Here is a 19,583-nt window from a genome sequence, read left to right on the forward strand (position 1 = left end):
TATACATCATTTTTATTTTATAAGGAAAACCTCTTGTTTGTACATTGTGGTTTATGGCTTACATGAAAAAATTTATCTAGGCTTATCAATTCAGTATTACACAGTTTTATGTATTTACAGTGACCAGATACATAATGTGTAGATAAACTCCATCTTCACAGCAGTATACTGGCACCCACCCTACAAAAGTCACCCCAGAAAATTATAAGAGGTCAACAAAGAAATCATGCAATCCACGGATCCAGCATGGAGGCTGTTTCTTGTGAATACCTGCTGTCCTTGTTCTGAATACTAAGGTTTGTCAATTCTGAACTTTGAACCCCTTTGTGGTCTCTCAGCCTTTGCAGACTGCTCCCCTCCCCACTGCCCCTTCCCCCTCTCCTCTGTCCCCATCTCCTCTGCACCGTCCTTCTGATGCCTGGCCCTAGACATTATATCTCAGAATGTTTAGTCTGATATATATTTGATAATTTGGGTGAATTATTTCATTGATGCTTGGGCTTCCACAAAAAATTATTTCATTTCTGTCTCACCTTTGAGTAACTAGTGAGCCATTCTGATGCCTTTCCCTAAACAAAATCTGATGGAATATGACATGCTTTCTCTGCTCTCAAAAGTCTTATCAGAGAGAGGAAAAAAACCTTCTTTAAATGTTAAAAAAAAAACAGTAAAGAAAAGAGAGAAGGGACGAGGAAGGAAGAAAAAGGAAAGTTTAATGGTCTCATAAAATGTTCTTTAATTCATATATATAACTTTGACCCAGAAATTTTGAATTAATTTCTTGAGGGGACAACAAGATTCAAAATAGTAATAGCTGGAGAATTAACTTAGGAGTCACACTTTTATTAGCATTGTCAAAGATATATATTAAGGTGACACAGGAATATTTGAGGATGTCCTAAGATTAAGAATAAAAATACCTCTTCATCAAGGGGTAGGAATTATTTTTGGTCTACTTATTAAGATTTGGCTTAATTAAGTCTTTATTTATTAAAATATAACAACTACTAAAAATCATAGCAGTCAGATTAGATCCTTTTCCCCAAAATGAACTATAATGGACTAAAGGAGTTGTTATTCACCAAGTTCCTTTGGTAATTTGTGAAGAAATACAAAAGAAGATATGTTCTCTTTTAAAGAGCCATTTACTAAATTACCAATTTTAACAGTGTCTGATGGTATCAAATGATGGAATGATGAGTTGTCCATTCAATACAATATCAGGATTAGAGTGAAGAGGGTAAGTACTCACGTTGGATGCAAAAGTTAAGAGTGCCACCTCCTCCAAAAAAACCCCAGTAGTTGAGATAGAGAACTTATTTTAAATCAAAATTAATTAGAAAAATAATCCATGATGAAAAAACTATTAAAAATAAAAATAGGATCTGACAGTGCCAAGCCATGTCAGTCCCAAGGCAAAAAGAAAATTGTATGCCTCTATATACACGTTTTTAATATTTTAATGGTTATATTTTCCTTAACTTCAAAGTCATTGAAAAATAGTTTTAAATGGAAATTAGAAATATTAAAACTCACCACATGATTTGAAGTTTAAATATTTTGTTTATACTAAAAATACTATGATAATTTCATATGTTGTTAATGGTTAAATTTTTCCAAAAGCAGATTTTGAAAATATTGTTGGTGAATATGCTTCCATTAAAGTCAGGAAACTATCATTACATAAACACCAAAATATCTTTTCTTTTCTTTTGCCTCTAGATCCAAAGCTCAGTACAGGAATGTGTTTACTTAAAATGTTTATATTTTGATATTTTAAAATATTGCTGAAGAATAATATTTATCTAGATTAGTGAGATTTTGGGACCCTGAAAAATCTGCACCCAGTGGGAGGGACTCACCCCAACCTAAAGTCTGAAGAGAAAGAACATTAATACTGAAAACCTGCCAGTAATCATTAATTCTCATATGCTTAATGTTTGAATCAAGATCATCCACCTTTATGAGGAATGTTTGTGATTACAGGCCTTTAAAAGGAAATAGTTTCATTGACATAAAGTCAAAAAACACTTATTTAATTAAACCATGGTGATTATTGAAGCTTCCCTAACACAGATGTTTTTCACTGACAATTTGAACTCAGAGAAGATTTTCCAGTAAAATCACCAAAGATGCATTCCAGATTGTCCACAAACACATTCACATACACAGAAGTCTGACAATATTTCATGGTTCTCTTCACCTGTACTGAATATTTCTGATGCACTTGGTACTGGTTCCAAAAGAGGAAGCAAAATAATAAAATTTTCTATGTATAAAAAAGAGTGCATTTTTAACCATTCAATCAAGCTCCTTTTTCTTAATGTGGAGTCCTAGTGTCTAATTGTGATACAAATAATCTATGTATGATACAGGGATTGTCCCCATCCCTGTTCCTGTCAGTGACTAGAGTCCATGAATGTGTCTTAATTTACCCCTTCAGTTACTATTTTCCTTTCCTTCCTTCCTTCCTCCCTCCCTCCCTCTCCCCCTCCCCTTTTCCTCCCCTCCCCCTCCCCCTGAAGTCGTCCTGTAGGAGACCACAGTTCTTTCTGTCTGTTCAGAGTAAGAAGGTAGTGACATGAGCGGAGTGTGTGCTCTTTCTCCAAACCCATTATAATGTTCATTAAACACATCGGTAGCGAAGATAGTGGTGGATCATTTGTTACCAAAGTTTCCTGTCACCATGGCTATTTAAAAAGGAGATGTGCTTGAACATTTCTGTAAATCTTGAGATGAACTGGATATTTCACCACCTCTCTGCTGGGGAACCAACTCTATGGAAGTTGTAAATAATTGTTACTTATAAACCTGGCACTGTATTCAATAAACATTTCTGCAGCGTTTCCTCTGAAACAACCACAAAAAGCCCCAAAGGCTAACATATGCTTTAGTCTTTATGTGTATAACTTGCTTCATTTCTGATTATTTTTTATCTCAATACTTATTGTATTGAGATACAATACAGTGGCCATATACATTATCCTTATTACATCTGATATTATTATGTTTATCTTGACACTATATATTCATATGAGCTGCTAGTAAGTCTTACACTGGAAGCCAGGGAAATTAAAATATTATTTATCTTGACTTATATTTTCCAATGTCTCTATTTCATCCCTAACCATTTGAACATGACCAGCCACGTGGCGTATGGGCTGCTGTACTCATTCCTATCATTCAAAGTCCTAAGATGAAAAACAATAATTTTCTTAATATATGGCTAAATCCATAGAACTGTACTAGTTTAGCCCCATGCTGATAGAGTAATACATCTAGTCCAAATGAAATAATTCATCTCACTTGTAAATTACTTTTCATAAACGTGAGAGTCCACAAATAGACGAAACGGACATAGATTTGGATAAAATATGGGAGACATATCCTCTATTAAAATCACAACAGTGGGCACCAAATTCAGAAAGTCAATTCTCTCTCTCTCATGCCCAGCACCTTTCCCGGATATTACACTAGAGTTTGCCAAACAAGCTCATGGCCAAACCAGACACATCTGCTGAGAGCACCTGAATTTGGGTTCTTGGCTTTGGATTTGAACACCTGGTTGTAGGTGCTTCCAGAACCCTGTACTTATTTTCCTGGCACCTGTGGGAGGCTGATAACACAAGATGACCCTCGAAGAGAATCAGGAAACAAAATCTGAACTCCAAGCCTTTTGGTTTGAGTCCAGGGTTCTGTGTTAACAGCATGAAATCTCTGATACCATTGTTGCTGCATGTGTTTCTCTTAAAAGAAAAAAAACGGAGTTTAAGATGTTCATGCTGATTGAGGTGGAGCCAACATGGCGGCGTGAGTAGGAGAGTGGGAATCTCCTCCCAAAAACATATATACTTTTGAAAATACAACAAACACAACTAGCCCTAAAAGAGAGACCAGAAGACGCAGGACAGTGGCCAGACTGCAGCTACACCAGCGAGAACCCAGCGACTGGTGAAAGGGGTAAGATACAAGCCCCGGCCGGCGGGACCCGAGCGCCCCTCCCCCCAGCTCCCGGCGGGAGAAGAGCAGGCAGAGCGGGAGGGAGACGGAGCCCAGGACTGCCGAACACCCAGCCCCAGCCATCCGGGCCAGAGCGCAGACACAGTACGTGCCCAGGGGGCCCTGGATACTGGGGGAACAGGGAGTAAAACCTCTGAGCGGGTGCCGAAGCTGATACCCCTGTGACAAAGAAAAGCGGGGGCTTTTTGAAAGTCTTAAAGGGAGAGGGACTTAACAGCTTGACAGAAACAACCCAGGTCACAGTACAGCAGCTGGAAATTACAGGGAAAACCGGGTGCACTAACCTCCTGGGCAACAGCTCTGAGACCCCTCACGGAGGCAAACAGTCAAGCAGCACCCCCATCCATTACCCCACCGGGCGCTGCGAAAGCAGAGAAGCAGCCCGAGACAAATTCCGCCCACAGAAAGGGAAATTTCTCCCTTCCGGCCAGGCAAGACACAAAGACCCAGTCTACACGCAATTACCCAACACAAGCCACTAGGGGTCGCAGTTGTCCCAGTAAAGAAAGGCCAGTAGCAAGTGAAAATTTTGGCCCTCCCAGCTGACAGTCAATAGCACCTGTCAACATGAAAAGGCAAAAAAATATGATCCAGACAAGACTAACCCAGACAGCTTCGGCATCTGCTACATCTTCCCCTGAGAAGGAATCTGGGGAGATAGATTTAGCCAGTCTTCCTGAAAAAAAATTCAAAACAAAAGTCATAACCATGCTGATGGACTTGCAGAGAAATATGCAAGAACTAAGGAAGGAGAATTCAGAAATAAAACAAGCTCTGGAAGGACTTCAAAACAGAATGGACGAGATGCAAGAGACCATTAATGGACTAGAAAACAGAGAACAGGAACACAGAGAAGCTGATGCAGAGAGAGATAAAAGGATCCCCAGGAATGAAAGAATTTTAAGAGAGCTGAGTGACCAAATGAAAAGGAACAATATAAGAATCATAGGTATTCCAGAAGAAGTAGAGAGAAAAGGGGATAGAAAATGTCTTTGAAGAAATAATTGCTGAAAATTTCCCCAAACTAGGGGAAGAAATGGCCTCTCAGACCACAGAGGTACACAGAACTCCCATGACAAGGGATCCAAGGAAGGCAACACCAAGATACATAATAATTAAAATGACAAAGATCAAAGACAAGGACAAAGTATTACAGGCAGCCAGAGAGAAAAAAAAGGTTACCTACAAAGGAAAACCCATCAGGCTGTCATCAGACTTCTCAACAGAAACCCTACAGGCCAGAAGAGAATGGCATGATATACTTAATGCAATGAAACAGAAGGGCCTCGAACCAAGACTACTGTATCCAGCACGAATATCATTTAAATATGAAGGAGGGATTAAACAATTCCCAGACAAGCAAAAGTTGAGGGAATTTGCCTCCCACAAACCACCTCTACAGGGCATCCTACAGGGACTGCTCTAGATGGGAGCACTCCTAGAAAGAGCACACAACAAAACACCCAACATATGAAGAAGGGAGGAGGAGGAATAAGAAGGGAGAGAAATAAAGAATCATCAGACTGTGTTTGTAATAGCTCAACAAGCAAGGTAAGTTAGAGAGTAAGATAGTAAAGAAGCTAACCCTAAACCTTTGGTAACCACAAACTTAAAGCCTGCAATGGCAATAAGTACATACCTTTCAATAATCACCCTAAATGTAAATGGACTGAATGCACCAATCAAAAGACACAGAGTAATAGAATGGATAAAAAAGCAAGATCCATCCATATGCTGCTTACAAGAGACTCACCTCAAACCCAAAGACGCGCACAGACTTAAAGTCAAGGGATGGAAAAAGACATTTCAAGCAAACAACAGAGAGAAGAAAGCAGGTGTTGCAATTCTGGTATCAGACAAAACAGACTTCAAAATAAAGAAAGTAAAAAAAGAAAAAGAAGGACATTACATAATGATAAAGGGCTCAGTCCATCAAGAGGATATAACCATTATAAATATATATGCACCCAATACAGGAGCACCAACATACCTGAAACAAATATTAACAGAACTAAAGGAGGAAATAGAATGCAATGCATTCATTCTAGGAGACTTCAACACACCACTCACTCCAAAGGACAGATCCGCCAGACAGAAAATAAGTAAGGACACAGAGGCACTGAACAACACATTAGAACAGATGGACCTAATAGACATCTACAGAACTCTACATCCAAAAGCAACAGGATACACATTCTTCTCAAGTGCACATGGAACATTCTCCAGAATAGACCACATACTAGGACACATAAAGAGCCTCAGTAAATTCCAAAAGATTGAAACCCTACCAACCAACTTTTCAGACCACAAAGGCATTAAACTAGAAATAAACTGTTCAAAGAAAGCAAAAAGGCTCACAAACACATGGAGGCTAAACAACACGCTCCTAAATAATCAATGGATCAATGACCAAATCAAAATGGAGATCCAGCAATATATGGAAACAAATGACAACAACAACACTAAGCCCCAACTTCTGTGGGACACAGCAAAAGCAGTCTTAAGAGGAAAGTATATAGCAATCCAAGCATATTTAAAAAAGGAAGAGCAATCCCAAATGAACGGTCTAATGTCACAACTATCGAAATTGGAAAAAGAAGAACAAATGAGGCCTAAGGTCAGCAGAAGGAGGGACATAATAAAGATCAGAGAAGAAATAAATAAAATTGAGAAGAATAAAACAATAGCAAAAATCAATGAAACCAAGAGCTGGTTCTTCGAGAAAATAAACAAAAGAGATAAGCCTCTAGCCAGACTTACTAAGAGGAAAAGAGAGACAACACAAATCAACAGTATCAGAAATGAGAAATGAAAAATCACGACGGACCCCGCAGAAATACAAAGAATTATTAGAGACTACTATGAAAACCTATATGCTAAAAGCTGGGAAACCTAGGAGAAATGGACAACTTCCTAGAAAAATACAACCTTCCAAGACTGACCCAAAAAGAAACAGAAAATCTAAACAGTTACCAATTACCAGCAACGAAATTGAAGCGGTAATCAAAAACTACCAAAGAACAAAACCCCCGGGCCAGATGGATTTACCTCGGAATTTTATCAGACATACAGGGAAGACATAATACCCATTCTCCTTAAAGTTTTCCAAGAAATAGAAGAGGAGGGGATACTCCCAAACTCATTCTATGAAGCTAACATCACCCTAATACCAAAACCAGGCAAAGACCCCACCAAAAAAGAAAACTACAGACCAATATCCCTGATGAACGTAGACGCAAAAATACTCAACAAAATTTTAGCAAACCGAATTCAAAAATACATCAAAACCATCGTACACCATGACCAAGTGGGATTCATCCCAGGGATGCAAGGATGGCACAACATTCGAAAGTCTATCAACATCATCCACCACATCAACAAAAAGAAAGACAAAAACCACATGATCATCTCCATAGATGCTGAAAAAGCATTTGACAAAGTTCAACATCCATTCATGATAAAAACTCTCAGCAAAATGGGAATAGAGGGCAAGTACCTCAACATAATAAAGGCCATCTGTGAAAAACCCACAGCCAACATTATATTGAATAGCGAGAAGCTGAAAGCATTTCCACTGAGATCGGGAACTAGACAGGGATGACCACTCTCCCCACTGTTATTTAACATAGTACTGGAGGTCCTAGCCATGGCAATCAGACAAAACAAAGAAATACAAGGAATCCAGATTGGCAAAGAAGAAGTCAAACTGTCACTATTTGCAGATGACATGATACTGTACATAAAAAACCCTAAAGACTCCACCCCAGAACTACTAGAACTGATATCGGAATACAACAAAGTTGCAGGATACAAAATCAACACACAGAAATCTGTGGCTTTCCTATATACCAACAATGAACCAACAGAAAGAGAAATCAGGAAAACAACTCCATTCACAATTGCATCAAAAAAAATAAAATACCTAGGAATAAACCTAACCAAAGAAGTGAAAGACTTATATTCTGAAAACTACAAGTCACTCTTAAGAGAAATTAAAGGGGACACTAACAGATGGAAACGCATCCCATGCTCATGGCTAGGAAGAATTAATATCGTTAAAATGGCCATCCTGCCCAAAGCAATATACAGATTTGATGCAATCCCTATGAAACTACCAGCAACATTCTTCAATGAACTGGAACAAATAATTCAAAAATTCATATGGAACCACCAAAGACCCCGAATAGCCAAAGCAATCCTGAGAAAGAAGAATAAAGTAGGGGGGATCTCACTCCCCAACTTCAAGCTCTATTATAAAGCCATAGTAATCAAGACAATTTGGTACTGGCACAAGAACAGAGCCACAGACCAATGGAACAGACTAGAGAATCCAGACATTAACCCAGACATATATGGTCAATTAATATTTGATAAAGGAGCCATGGACATACAATGGCGAAATGACAGTCTCTTCAACAGATGGTGCTGGCAAAACTGGACAGCTACATGTAGGAGAATGAAACTGGACCATTGTCTAACCCCATATACAAAAGTAAACTCAAAATGGATCAAAGACCTGAATGTAAGTCACAAAACCATTAAACTCTTGGAAGAAAACATAGGCACAAACCTCTTAGAAATAACATGAGTGACCTCTTCTTGAACATATCTCCCCGGGCAAGGAAAACAACAGCAAAAATGAACAAGTGGGACTATATTAAGCTGAAAAGCTTCTGTACAGCAAAAGACACCTTCGATAGAACAAAAAGGAACCCTACAGTATGGGAGAATATCTTTGAAAATGACACATCCGATAAAGGCTTGACGTCCAGAATATATAAAGAGCTCACACGCCTCAACAAACAAAAAACAAATAACCCAATTAAAAAATGGGCAAAAGAACTGAACAAACGGTTCTCCAAAAAAGAAATACAGATGGCCAACAGACACATGAAAAGATGCTCCACATCGCTAATTATCAGAGAAATGCAAATTAAAAGTACAATGAGGTATCACCTCACACCAGTAAGGATGGCTGCCATCCAAAAGACAAACAACAATAAATGTTGGCGAGGCTGTGGAGAAAGGTTAACCCTCCTACACTGCTGGTGGGAATGTAAGTTAGTTCAACCATTGTGGAAAGCAGTATGGACGTACATCAAAATGCTCAAAACAGCCATACCATTTGACCGAGGAATTGCACTCCTAGGAATTTACCCTTAGAATGCAGCAATCAAGTATGAGAAAGACCAATGTACCCCTATGTTTATCGCAGCACTATTTACAATAGCCAAGAATTGGAAGCAACCCTAATGTCCATCGATAGATGAATGGATAAAGAAGATGTGGTACATATACACAATGGAACACTACTCAGCCATAAGAAAAGGGCAAATCCAGCCATTTGCAGCAACATGGATGGAGCTAGAGGGTATTATGCTCAGTGAAACAAACCAAGCAGAGAAAGAGAAATACCAAATGATTTCACTCATCTGTGGAATATAAGAACAAAGGAAAAACTGAAGGAACAAAACAGCAACAGAATCACAGAACTCAAGAATGGACTAACAGGTACCAAAGGGAAAGGGATTGGGGAGGATGGGTGGGTAGGGAGGGATAAGGGGGGGCATAAAAAGAGGGGTATTAAGATTAGCATCCATAGCGGGGTGGGAGAAAGGGGAGGGCTGTACAACACAGAGAAGACAAGTAGTGATTCTACAACAGTTTGCTACGCTGATGGACAGTGACTGTAAAGGAGTATATAGGGGGGACCTGGTATAGGGGAGAGCCTAGTAAACAAAGTATTCGTCATGTAAGTGTAGATTAATGATTAAAAAAAAAAAAAATGCCGTTCCTATGTGGTGACCTCTAATGAGTTCTACACAATGATATAAAGGGCATAAAAAAGTGTAGGCAAAGGGTCTGTTTGTGTTTATACAGAGGTTCAAAGCCTAATTTGGCTACCCCTAAAATGAACTAAGATACGATATGAAAAAGAACTTCCTACATCAGCACTCTCGGGAAGACTCATGACAGAAGATGATCAGCAAAAAAAAAACTCCAACAAAGATCCACGCTCTGTCACAGGTGTAGATGCACTCATCCCACCAGTTCCTGGACTTGCCATGGGAATGAGGAAGGAGATATCTAAGCTGGCCTGTGCATACAGTAAAACAAAAATTGGACTGGATCTATACTGTTGGAACTCAACCAAGAATTAGGAGAAGTGCAAATTGTAGCACTCCAAAATCTTACAACCACAGACTATTTATCGTTAAAAGAACATATGGGATATGAACAGTCCCCAGGAATGGGTTGTTCTAGTTTATCTGAATTCTCTCAGACTGTTTAAGTTCAGTCGGACAATATCCACCATATCATAGATAAGTTTTCACAAATGCCTAAGGTGCCTAACTGGTTTTCTTGGTTTCACTGCAGATGGCTGGTAATTACAGGTATGCTTTGGTTAGGTAACTATATTCCTGTTATGTTAATGTGTGTGCACAATTTAATTAGTAGTTTAAAACCTATCCATGCTGAAGTTACTCTACAAGAAGATATGTCAAAGAAATAATCAATCTTCCCAGGTTTTCTTCTGCCTGCTACTTCTATAGCTTTTCTTCTTCCTACCTAATCACAACCTTTAAATAGAACTCGTGCCACATGTCGTATTTACCGAGTATCATAATTCTTCCAACTGGTAAAGACACCTCAAGACCAATGCTGGGCATAGAAGCCACAGGGCAGAAATATGCAAAGAAGTAAAAAGCTAACCTTTTCAAACAATAAGGCTTCTCTCTCACTTACCAACTTAACATTTCCCTGTATGGCCCCGGAAGATGACTGGTTAGACAGAGACGGGTAAGATTCCTCAAGGGAGGAACAACCTAAGACAGGCACAGTCGCAGGGGGCCATCTGGTGAGAAAATGGGGAGCAGCAGAGGTGAGGCTTAGAACCTCCCCCCTCATGTTCTGAGAGAAATCTTCTGCATACATGGATGTTTATTGCCCTCGTCTAGCTCGGATTAACACATAGTCTACAGGCACACACCTGATCATCTACATTTGCTCTCTTACAACACTAAACTCTGTTTTCTACCTTTATCTCATATCTACCTACCACTTCAGCATTTTATTAAAAATAATAATAATAGAGAAATGTGGTATCCACATATAAATCAAGTTTAAAAATCAAATGAATATTCATATTTGAACTGACTCTTTATAGTTCATAATGCATGAACAAAACCGAAAGCTTCTGTGATGACTGCCCTTGCACTGTTCACCATGTAACTTACTCACTATGCAAGAATTTGTACTCTATGTAAGAATTTGTTCGTTATGCATCAGAAGATTGGAGACTGACGAAAATTAGGCTTGGGGTGGATTAATGATTGTGCATTGAGTATTGACCCCCCTATACAGAAATTTATTGTGGTTAACAACTATTTGATCAATAAATATGAGAGATGCCCTCACAAAAAATATATATATAAACACACTTCCAATTGTAAAATAAATAAGTAACCGGGATGTAATGTATAGCATAAGGAATATAGTCAAAATATTATAACAACTTGGTATGGTGATACCTGGTACCTAGAATTATCATGTATATAAATGTTGAATCACTGTGTTGTACACCTGAAACTAATGTAATGCAATACTGTTGTCAACTACCCTTCAATAAAAAAAAAAAAAAAAAAAAAGATGTTCATGCTATGGAAGCTTCAGGGAGATTAGAACAACTAGAACTAGGATTCTACATTGTCTAATATTAATAATGATAACATTAATAATTACTTATATAAGCAGAGTGCTAACTATTGAACAGTATAGTTTAGTGTCTAAAAAGTTGGGCTGTGGAGCAAGACTCCTGTGGACCTTGACTTTGGATTCAAATCTTATATTTATTAACTGTGTATCTGCAATAACTCATTTAACTTCTCTGTGCCTCAGTCACTTACGTATGAAATGGTAATGTAAGTAGTACCTACCTCATAAGATTGATTCAAGGATTAAATGAATTATACAATATACATAGCATTATGTCTGGTACATATTAAGGTCAATAAATACTAGCTATGGTCCTGCAATGGTGCTAAAGAATTAATCCATTTCATGCTTCCAGCAAGCCAATTATGAAGATAACCATTACCTCAACAACTGGTGTAAGTCATTCTAGTGATGAATAAAGCATGGTTTAAAAAGTTTAAACCACTTTTCTAACCGAAAGCCATACAGCAAGTAATTGGAAGACCTGGAATTTGAACCTGATATTCATCTGACTCTAGAAACTGTAAAGAATTCCAGAATCATAATCATCTTTTTCATAATTCCCTACAAAATACCCTATCTCCCAGTTTACAAAGTACTTTACACATACAATTTCATTTGACCTTCAAGTAGGCAGGAAAAAATATTATGATCCTTGTTTTAAATATTGAAAAAATTTCAATGCTTTGAAATTACACAGTAGTAAGTACTAGAATAGATTCCTGTGATCTCACTTCATTCATAGTCCAATCTCTTAGGTAATGCTGATTAATTAAGATATGAAATAAATAAAATTAATTTTGTTGATTAAAATGTTGACCTTAGCTTTGAGTCTCAGCAAAAATGTCAGATTTCTAATATACTGGCTGATAAACATACAAGTAGACCTTATACTAGTCAGTTTATACTGGGAAGAAACAGAGTGGCAGGTCACTAAAATTTCTCCTATATTTTCTTCTAGAAGTTTTATAATATTAGCTTTATACATTTAGAGCTGTGATCCATTTCAAGTTGATTTTTGTATATACTGTGCTGTAAGGGTCAAGGTTCACTTTTTTGCATATGGCCATGAAATTGTTCCAGCACCATTATTTGAAGACTGCCCTTTCCCCAGTGAATTGCCTGGGCAACTTTTTAAAAAATCAATTGTATATGTATATTATATGTAACTACATTAATCAATATGCGCCAAAAATAAGTGCAGCCCATTGTAAGATGCAAGGAAAAATTAGTGTGGAAAAAGTTGTTGGGAAGTACTGCTGGAAAAGAAAAGAATTTATGTGGGTCTTTGACAACAGGAAGATGATATAAGGATTAGCAAAAGCATTCTGTGCAGGCAAATGGCATTTTTGTGCAGATTTTTCACAGATATAAGTTTCACCTAGATTGATAGATTACTTAAAGGGTGTTTCCTGGACCTTACGGTAAGATTACATTTTGTTTTGTAAGAAACTGCTAACTGACTCCAAAGTGGAGCAGTCCCACAAACAATGAATAGAGAGTTCCATTACTCTGCATCCTCACAAGCACTTGGCATTGTTAGTTTTTTGGATTTAAGCCATTCTAATAGGTGTGTGGTGATAATCTTTGTCTTTTCATTTGCTATTCCCTTGTGAAAAATGACACTGAGCATCTTTTCATAAGTAGTTTTTTTTTTTTTTTTTTTTGCTATTGGTGTATCTTAATTAGTGAGGTATCTGTTCAGGTCTTTCTTTTTTTTCCATTGGATTGTTTGCTTTCTTGCTGAGTTATAAGAGTTCTTTGTAAATTTTAAATACAAGTCTTCTGTCAGGTATTTATTTTGCAAATAGATTATTCCATTATGTGACCTGTCTTTTTGTTGTTTTTGGGTATCTTTTGTAGAGCAGAAGTCTTTAATGAAATCTAACTTCTCAATTATTGTGTTCAAGGATCACATTTTTGGTATTGTACCTAAAATTCATCACTAACCTGAAGGCCACCTAGATTTTCTCCAGTGTTAATCTTCTATAAATATTATAGTTTGTGTTTTACATTTGAGTCTGTGACCCATTTTGAGTTCATTTTTGTGAAAGTTTTAAGGTCTGTGTCTGGACTCTTTTTTTTTCTTTTATGTATGATGTTCAATTGTTTGAGCACCATTTTTGGAAAGAATTATTTCTACATTGGACTGCTTTAGCTTTTTTGTAAAGATCAGTTAACTGTATTTGCGTGGATCCTTTTTTCAGGATTCTCTATTCTGTTCCATTGATCTGTATGTCTGTTCTTTTGACAATACCATGCTGTGTTGATCATTGTAGCTTTATAGTACATCTTGAAATTGGATAATGTCAGACCTCCAACTTTGTTCTTTCAGTGCTGTGCTAGCTATTCTGGGGTTTTTAACTTTACATGTTAACTTTAGAATCATTTGTCTCCATTTTTTCTTGGTTTGTGGTTAGAAATTTATTAATTATATTGATCTTTACAAGCAACCAGTTTTGGTTTTATTGATATCTCTGCTAATTTCCTATCTTCAATTTCATTTATTTTTGCTCTAATTTTTGTGGGTTTTTTTCTGATCTTTTTTCTATAGTTTTCTAGGGTGGAAGATAATATTGATTTTAGTTCTTCTTTTTTAATATGTGCATTCAATGATACAAATTTAATTCTAAGCACGGCTTTCACTTCAGCCCACAATTTTGACAGATAAAAGAAGAATTTTGATAGATTAAAAAGAATTTTATTTAATACAAAATCATTTAGAGTTACTTTTGAGATCTCTTCTTTGACCCATGCTTTGTTTAGATGTGTGTTGTAAATCTTCATGTTTTGATGGTAAGGTTCCCCATCATCTTTCTATTATTGATTTCTAGTTTAAATCCATTGTGGTCTTGGATACTTTGTATGACTTCTATTCTTTTAAATTTATTGAGGTATATTTATAATATAAGATGTGATCTGTTTTGGTAAACATTCCATGTGAGCTTGAGAAGAATCAATTCTGCTGTTGGAGAAATACTCTATAGAGGTCAATTAGATCCAGTTGATTGATGATGCTATTAAGTTCAATTATATCTTTATTTTCTTTCTGTTATAACTGTAAATTCCTGATAGAAAAGTGTTAAAGTCTCCATCTATAATAGAGAATTCATCTATTTCTCCTTGCAGTTCTATCAGTATTTGTCTCATGTATTTTGATGCTCTGTTATAAAGTGTATGCACTTTTGAATTCTTATGTCTTCTTGGAGAATTAACCCTCTTATTATTATATAATACCCCTCTTGACCCCTAATAATATTCCTTGCTCTGAAGTCTCCTCTGTCTAAAATTAATATAGCTGCTCCATTTGTTTTGTGTTAGGATAGTAGATCTTATACTGTACCTTTACTTTTTAACTTGTTATATTTAAAGTGGGTTTCTTTTAAACAACATGCAGTTGAGTCTTGTTTTTTTATTCACTATGATAGTCTCTGTCAGAGTCTGTTAATTGATGTATTTACACTCGTGATGTTTAAAGTGATCACTGATATGTGGTTAGTATCTGCCTTTTATTCAGCACTATTTTTTACTCATTGCTCTTGTCCTTTGTTTCTGCTCTTGTCTTCTACAGCTTTTCCATCTTGTTTAAGCCTTCTATATGGTTCCATTTTTTTTCTTCTCTCTTAGCATACCAATTATACTTCCTTATATACTCCTTTTTTTTTAGTGGTTACCTTTAAGCTTGCAAAATATATTTACAATTAATCTAAATCCCCTCTTGGACTAGTTACATTATCATGCTTCATGCAACAAGTATTCCCAATCCCTCCCTCCTGTCTCTTATAACATTGCTGCCATTCATTTGCGCCACCCATAAACTATAACGACTGAATAGGTTGCTGCTGATAATATTTGGTTAAACTATTATGTGTTAGGTAAGTTAATAATAAGATAAATAAAAGATTTTACTTTCATTTATTCCTTCTCCAGCGTTCTTCCTTCATTCAGGTAGATCTGAGTTTCTGACCTGTATCATTTTCCTTCTCTTTGAAGAACATTTCCCTTAACATTTCTTATGGGAAGGTCTAATTTGTTTTTTTATCCACAAGAGTATTCATTTCACCTTCAGTTTCATAGGATAATTTTGTTGCATTTGAGAATTCAGTGTTGGTGTTGTGTTTTTTTTCTTTTAACAGTTTAAAAATTTTATTCCACTTTTTTCTTGCTTGCATGGCTTGTAAATAGAACTCTAATGTAATTCATATTCTTGTTCTGCTACAGGTGAAGTGTTCTACACCCCCACCCTGCAACTGCTTTCAATAATTTCTCTTTGGTTTGGTTTTCAGCCATTTGAATATGATATGATAAATGTAGATTTAAAAAAAATTATCCTGTCTTGTGTTCTCTCAGTTTTCTGTATCTGTGGTTTGCTGTTCTTCCTTAATTTTGGAAAATACTTACCTTTATAATTTCAAGTATTTCTTCTTGCTTCTTCTAGTATTCTAATAATATGTATAGTACACCTTTTGTAATTATCCTACAGTTCTTGGATATTCTGTTTCTCCTTCAGCTGGTAAGGTTCCATTGACATATCTTCAAGTACATGATTCCTCAGCTGTGTCCAATCTACTGGTGAGACCATCAAAGGCATTTTTCATTTCTGTTACAGTGATATTGATTTCAAGCATTATCTTTTGATTCTTTTTAGGGTTTGCATCTCTCTGCTTATATCACCCATGTCATCTACTTTATTCAAGAGAGCCATCCACTTATTAATCACAGTTATTTTTAATTCCTTATCTGGAAATTCCAAATCTGTATCATGTCTGAGTCTGGTTCTGATGTTTGCTTTGTCTCTTCAGTCTGGGTTTTTTCTTGCTTTTTAGCATATCTTCTGATTATTTGTTGATATTGGACATAATGTATCAGGTAATAGGAACTGAGGTCAAGAGACGCTTAGTGTGAAATTTTTTGCTCCTCTGGCTGGCAGCCAGTTTCTGGTTAATGGCTGCAGCAGCACGAGGTGACAGAGGCTTCCGTTTCCTTTTGTGTCCTTGTTTTGTCTTTTTTTTATCCTCATTGCCTTTGGATTTCCCTAAGAGCACTTTAAATGGAATCTGTATTTTTCAGCTCTTTTAGTTATACTGTTGTATAGTCAAAATCTACTGTTATTTTAGGGCCTTGTTGATGTGCTATTAAGGAGTGGGTGACGATAGTAATTCATGATTTTATGACTAAATCTCAGTCACTTAGTGAGCCCATGTCCTTGGGCTGTGACCTTCAGAAGTGTTTCTCAGCTTTATTCTTCTCCCCTCTGATGACACAGGAAAGCTAGCAGGGACTGAGCTTGCCTTTCCTTCAAGTAGCTAAGTGCCCTTCCTTCCGGCCAGTGAGGCTCAGTAAAGGCAGTTCCCTTGGAATGTGCAGGCCTTTGTGTTCAAGAATGCTATGGGCATATTTCAAAATGGTTAATTTTTCCCAACCCCTGCCGAAACCAGAGGACATTTTTCTAGGATCTTCACCATGAGAATTTAGGAGATTGACTCATAGAGGTAAAACTGACAAAAGGTGTAGCCATGCCCTCAACCAAAGCCAGGGACCAAAGGAGTTTCTCACTCTCAAATTAATTCACTCTCAGCCTCTACCAGTCATCGAAATTACCATGTCTGTGTTCCTACTAGTTTTGGGCACTGGGAATTTCTCTGCTGGATAAGTTGACCTTGGGTGTAATTTTCTGTACTCACCTCTTTCTCCAGATTATCAAGTAGCAAAGTCTTGTGACTTCAATTCTCTGATAGGTGTAATAAAGGTAGTTTATTTTTAGTTTTTCAGCTTTTTCCTTGTAATGACAGAAGTAATGACTTTCAAAATTTTTGTATGTTGGAGCCAAACAAAATCTGTTTCCTAAGAGCAGTACTCTTAAAAAATGTCTCACTGCTCTGTAGCATTGATCCTATGGATCCTGAACTTTTAGGAGCCCAGTAACTGGTAGATTTGAGACTTTTACTCACCCTCCAAATCAAGTCCATATGCTTCTTCTATAGTAATTCTCAAAGACAGGTATTTTTTAAATAAAAAAAATTCTTAGAATGGTTTCTGGATGGAAACAATCTGCAGGACAGAAATAAATGATAGGTAGATAGTTGATAAGATCAGTCAATTGATTTTCTAACTAATGGATGTCAGAGCTGAGTCAATTCAAGTCTTTGATTATATGGGGAGGAAACAGATCTGTTGAGAGGAAACAATTTCTCTTAGCCCCTACCAACCAGTTCAGCCTGGACTAGAATTTAAGTTTTTTCCATTCCAGTTTAATTCCTGCTCCACTGCCCTGAGATATTAGCCAAGATGGTCTGGGTTTCTTTTATTAATGTTTCTCTTAATTTTTTCTGGCTCTTCTTAATGTATTCACAAAGAAACTTACCTTAGGTAGTTTTACCTTATTGTTATGACTACCTCAATAGCACCTGAAATTTCAAGAATATCCGAATGAGTTTCTCATCAAGTAAAAATGAACATGTAAAATTTCTCTTTTGCTTTAGAAACTCATAAAAACTACAGAATTAGGCAATAAATGTGAACCCATTAGATAGACCTTTGAAAGGAATAATATGAAGAAGTAAACCTGACAGAGTATTACAGTTCTCCCTGCAGCTTCATTTATATAGTGCATAGAATCTCATCTCTATTACATTTCTATTTTTGCAGACTTTATTTGCATTAATGAGGATTAGAAATTTTATAAAATAGATTGCTTTCTCTTTATTATTTATTATAAATGTGTGTATATTATCATAATTTAACAAAAATACATATGTACATATGTATGATACATACACATCCCTCTACATTTAACACATATAATTCATATCACAGAATGCTTCCTAGGAACTTTGATTTTAATAATGGGATACCTCTTCCTTCCAATAATTGTTTTTTTCTTTTTATGTCTTAAAAACCTTAAAACATCCATGAAAAGTGAGTTAAGGAAAGTATTTCCTTAACTTCAAATTGCCCAGTTATTAAGCTGCTGTCTTGAAACTTCATCTGAATCGGAGTTCCCGAACTGAAAATGAGTCTATATGTATCGGAGGGCCCTCCTGGACTTCAGACGGTGAAACAAAAGGAGAACGAAGGGTGGGCTCAGAACAAAGACAGTCACAATAGTCATGGAAGTACAGGAAAGAAAGTTAATTAAAGGAATTCAAGAAAGAAAAAAAAATTAAGAATGGGTATTTACAAACAGAAAAGTTTCCCTTCTAGTTTAGAAAAGTAAGCTGCAGATATTTTCTGAGGCTCCATGGGCATTGTAGCAGGCATCCTTCATGCATTGCTTTGAGTCCTAGGGCCCATCTTTTGAAAAAAAGAAAACTGATTCTTAAATGTCATTTTATAATAGTTTCCAATTTTTTTAGCTGTACCCCTCCCCTCAAAGAGCAAGATTCTGCTGCAGTTTCACATAATTCATTCCGTACCTACCTCCCCAATTAGACTTGAGCTCCATTAAAAAGGGGAGATTTTTATTTTATTTTATATTTTACTTTACTTTTTATTCTACTTGTTTACTTTCCACAATACACCATACAGAATGCCAAAAATATAGTAGGAATGTGGTAAATGTTACCTTTCCACAACCATGTTTTTTGGTCTTCAAAATCGTATTCTGTTAAATCAAACATAAAGATGACCCTCACATACACATACCTTCTGCCAGTGGAGATTTAAAACTGCACGTCCCTCACCCATACTGTCTGGACTTTTAACCTTCCATGTCCATTTTATATTGCTACACTGTCAACAAAATAAGGTATTCAAAGTGTGAATTTCATTATGTCACCCCCTGCTTTAAACTATCATGGTTTCCCTTTGTGCTTAGAAAAATCTTCTCTGTCTCTGGATGGTACCTG

The sequence above is a fragment of the Manis pentadactyla genome, chromosome 2 (genome assembly GCF_030020395.1).
Source record: "Manis pentadactyla isolate mManPen7 chromosome 2, mManPen7.hap1, whole genome shotgun sequence".
Classification (NCBI taxonomy): domain Eukaryota; kingdom Metazoa; phylum Chordata; class Mammalia; order Pholidota; family Manidae; genus Manis; species Manis pentadactyla.